This window comes from Benincasa hispida, chromosome 12 (genome assembly GCF_009727055.1).
Source record: "Benincasa hispida cultivar B227 chromosome 12, ASM972705v1, whole genome shotgun sequence".
NCBI lineage: Eukaryota > Viridiplantae > Streptophyta > Magnoliopsida > Cucurbitales > Cucurbitaceae > Benincasa > Benincasa hispida.
In genome coordinates, this window is record NC_052360.1 from 26,094,685 (window position 1) to 26,099,455 (window position 4,771).

General features: G+C 32.7%; 1 long non-coding RNA gene across 1 annotated transcript; it reads left to right on the forward strand.

Moving 5' to 3' along the window:
• Nucleotides 1-369: 369 nt before the first annotated feature.
• On the forward strand, nt 370-2,684 carry LOC120092721. Its single transcript, XR_005486129.1, has 3 exons — nt 370-562; nt 682-715; nt 2,472-2,684. It is a non-coding gene; the product is annotated as an uncharacterized LOC120092721 (long non-coding RNA).
• Nucleotides 2,685-4,771: the final 2,087 nt, after the last annotated feature.

The window sequence follows — 4,771 nt, forward strand, 5'->3', positions numbered from 1 at the left end:
ATCTACTTGTTTAATGCAATTGGTATCTTATTTCTCTTGTCTCCAACATTTTTTTAATTATGTGTTTCCATGAATTTTGCATCTTTTTGGTTTCTATTGTCTCTATTATTCGTCTCTAATTTTCAATTCTTCTTCCTTGAATGAAATAATTTGTCATTATCTGTCTATAATTTGAAATCAATTGTCGATCGTTCTACCTACATTGTCGATTTCTCATTTATCGTTATTCATGATATTATCATAAATTCAAGTTTCAATGAATGAATTTCATAACTCTGAGGCTGGACCCTAGTTTTTTTTTTTTTTTTTTTTTTTTTNTTTATAATTATGCTCTCACTTGCCTTCAAGTATAAGGAAAAACACATTCCATCCACTTCATAAATGCAAATGGTATGTCTTCTCCCTTTTGTCCAACATTCTTTTTATCATGGATGTTGACAAGTGCCTCCCTATTATAACTTCCTAAGTATATACTAATGTTCTTTATTGTAACTTGTTTTAGGGTTGGTCATATTACGAATCAGCCGGATCGAACACTGTTTACCAACTTTCTCTTGATAAGGTGATAACTATCTATCTTTATTACGATTTATGCAATCCTTTTCGGGGTTTAGGTTACACATTTTTCTTTATCTTACTTATATTTGTTGCTAATAATTACTTTTTGTGTGCTCTTGTCAGTGTGGACTATTAGCATACTCGAGCATCGTGTGAGGTTCGTTTACATGAATCTATAGTAATTTGGACGAATATTCATATATTCTTAATTATAGCTGTTCGTATGATGGAAACAGTAATATATGTTTGTTTTGTATTTATAGTTGTTTGGAAGAATTTATATTTGGATGAGTTGATAGTTGGATGACTATTTATAAATCTTGTTTATGTTTGGATGAATAACATTACTTTATACTTGTTGCTATGTTTGAATGATTAACTATAATAATATTTTTTTAAAAAAAGTAATATAAAAACCTTTGTAAAAAAAATAGTTTGCTATGGGCAAAAATCAGTTTTGTAAGTCTCCAAGAAGGAACAATGTTGTTAACATGAAAAAAAAAACAGTGTTTTTTAAAATTAAGCATGTGACATTACTTTCACTTCCAAATTTCTTTCTTTATTATCTACCTTTTTATTATCTACCTTTCACCAATAATTTAAAAAACCAAGGCAAAATGTGAGAACTAAAAAAAAAAGTAACTTTCAAAAAGTGGTTTTTATTTTTGGAATTTGACTAAGAATTCAACAATTGTACTAAAGTTTGAAATTTTGGATTAATTAAAATAGTTGTACCTAGTAAAATAGTTGTTTGAAATCCTAGAATTGTGGATTAATTAAAATAAGTCTCAAATTCAAATCAAAACCACTCAAATCCACAAATCAATGGATAATTGTACAACAAGAAATCAGAACTTTTGTATAATTTAAAATCTATAATGATTTAAAAAACTAAGGCAAAATTTGAGAACAAAAGTAGCTTTCAAAAAATAGTTTTTATTTTTTGATTTCGACTTAAAACTCAACCATTGTACTAAAGTTGTTTGAAAATTTGGATTAATTAAAATAGTTTGTACCCAACAAAGGACCCGACAGATTAAAATAGTTGTACCTAAAATAGTTCTAGAATAATATGAAAAAAAGAAGATAAAAAATCGTTTTTTAAGAAAAGAATCCTAATCAATAGTGTATAAAAAAAGAACAATTTAATTTGCTTCTAGAATAACATTAAAAAAAAAGTCAATTTACTTGATTTGTTTTCAATGATATAGTACCAATTGATAGTGTGCTTGCTTTTAAAATAACGTAAAAAATTAACATAAAAAATCGATATTGTAATTATTTTATGATCTAAAATGTTTCTTTTAGGGTCAGTTCCAATTTTTCTAGTATATAATGGACCCAACAGAACTAGTTACGATACTAACAACATTCACAACTTCACAACGTCAGTTACTTTTAACACTAGAGTTATTATTGAATGACCATAGAAGGATAGAAAATAGATCACCCGACAGTAGACATCGTATTAGACAATTAGCATACTTTCGACTCATTGATGAGTCCGACTTATGTTGTCGTCAAAGTACAAGAATAAATAAAAGATGTTATTCCATTTTGTGTCATTTACTTAAGACAACTGACAAATTAGTTGGAGCTGAAATTATAGATGTAGAGGAGATGGTTGCCATGTTCTTACATATTTTAGCCCACAACATTAAGAACCAGATAGTTCAAAGAGAATTTGTACGTTCTAGTGAGATTGTTTCTAGGCATTTCAACACCGTTTTATTAGCAGTGTTACAATTACATGATGCGTTGTTAAAAAAATCTTTGTCGGTCACAAACTCATGTACAGATCAATGATGGAAATGGTTTAAGATACAGTTCAACTACACCAACATTAGTTCGACATGACTTATTTGTTAGGTGAACGTATGCATATGAATATTTCTTATTTTGTTCCTCTGTAGAATTATCTGGGTGCATTAAATGGCACGTACATCAAGGTAAATGTTAGTGCAACTGATCACCCAAGGTATAGAACAAGGAAGAGTGAAATTGCAACAAATGTACTCGGTGTGTGTGATACAAATGAAAACTTTGTATTCGTCTTATCAAGGTGGGAAGGATCCACAGCTGATTCTCGAGTTCTCAGAGATGCAATATCATGACCTAAATGACTGAAGGTTCTGAAGGATAACTAGCTACACATACTATCTCTCCCTACTCATTGTATTTCTAATATAAGGTTTGAAATGATTGGACGTTCAACAGGGTATTATTATCTATGTGATGTCGGGTACCCAAATGTAGAGGATTTTTTGGCTCCATATAGAGGCGAAAGATATCATCTTTCAGAGTGGCGTGGATGAGGTAATGCACCAACAACTCCACGATAATTCTTTAACATGAAGCATTCTTTTGCACAGAATATCATTGAGAGAACGTTCGGGTTGTTGAAAGGGTATATGGGCAATCTTGCAAGGAAAATCATACTACCCAATGCAAATCCAATTGTCGAACAATCATAACGTGTTGCCTTCTGCACAATTTTATCAGCAGAGAGATGACTAACAGTGAACTGACCGAGGATTTGGATGAGGTGGATTCAAGCTTTACTACAATTAGGGGGAACGAGATCAATTATATTGAGAGTTCAAATGAATGGACCCAATGGAGGGATGAATTGGCACAACATATATTTACTGAATGGGAGTTGCATAGGTGAAGTGCCTTTATGCTTCTTTAATCAATTAGAGCGCTCATTTTCTTTATCGTGTGTTGTGAAATGACTTCATTCGAAACTGTAATGACCCAACCTTTCGAGTATTTTGACAAAGGCTGTTACGACTAAATACACATTTAAAACCCAGATATTTTGTTTAAAAAAAATTCATTAAAACAATAAGGATAGTTTTTCCAAAATAAACTCGAAAATAAATAAATAATAAATAAATAAAACTTTTATTCAGGGTCCCCTAAAAAAAAATATTCATAAAGAAAACATTCAAAATGTTAAAATTTGCTGTCTCACATAAATTATAGTTTCAAAACATTCAAATGACAAAAACATAGACTGAGTGGAAGCGATTTCACTTGTCCCCATATAGCTCTACCATGGGTCACGTCTGTCAATTGTCAACCTGTTCCTGTCATTCCCTAGAAAACATAAAGAAAAAAGGATGAGTATAACAATACCTAGTAAGTGATCCCATTACCAGGATCAGGTTGTGCATTCACATGCAGTGAATGCTTGTGGTTAGTGGAACTTTCATGGTGAAATTGTTCCTGAATGGCTAACTAAATGGATAACCTGACTCACCTTAACTTGCATGTCTAGTGGTCTAGTGGCACACCGTCAATCATGGAAAAAGAAACATAATCGTGTACCTGTCGGATCACGCATATCTAATGGCCTGAAGGCACACCGTCAATCATGGGAAAAGAAACATGAACATAAACTTAACGATTCAAGCATATCTAGCGACCCGAAGGGGGATCAGGCTATGTATCCACAAGTAGAGAATGATAGGCCCGTGGCTCAAATAACTACAACTGTCTCGGATAATGAAAAGAAACCAAATGATATACTATCTTGCCTTCACTTGCATGTCTAGTGGTCTGATGGCACATCGTCAAACATGGAAAAGTAACATGAACGTGAACCTGTTAATTCACGCATGTATAGCAGCCCGTAGGAACACCGTTAAACATGGAAAAATAACATGAACATGAACCTGCCGATTCATGCATGTCTAGCGGCCCAAAAGCACATCGTCAAACATGGAAAAATAACATGAACGTAAACCTGTCGATTCATGCATGTCTAACGGCCCAAAGACACACTGTCAAACATAAAAAAAAAATAATATGAATATAAACCTGTCGATTCACGCATGTTTAGTGGCCTGAATGCACACCGTCAAACATGAAACTAGACCCGTCGGTCCTCTGAAATAAAACATGCATCAAGGCAAGACGGTAAACTGCCCTATTGGTTTAATCATGTATCACATACATAATTTCAGTACTGTTTAGAATTTCTGCTCGTAATACTCATAACTGTCATGCAACAAGCAGATCACAATGATAAAATCATGCTTTTAGAGTCCATTAATTAACTTTATAAATCTAATCTAGGCCGCTTGGCACGAAGACTAATAGTACCACTTACCTAAAAAATCCTGCTAGAAAGCACACCACTAATCTCCAAACTTCGAATAGTAAATGTTCAAGAACTCATTTCCCTTATTGGACAGTGACCAGAAAC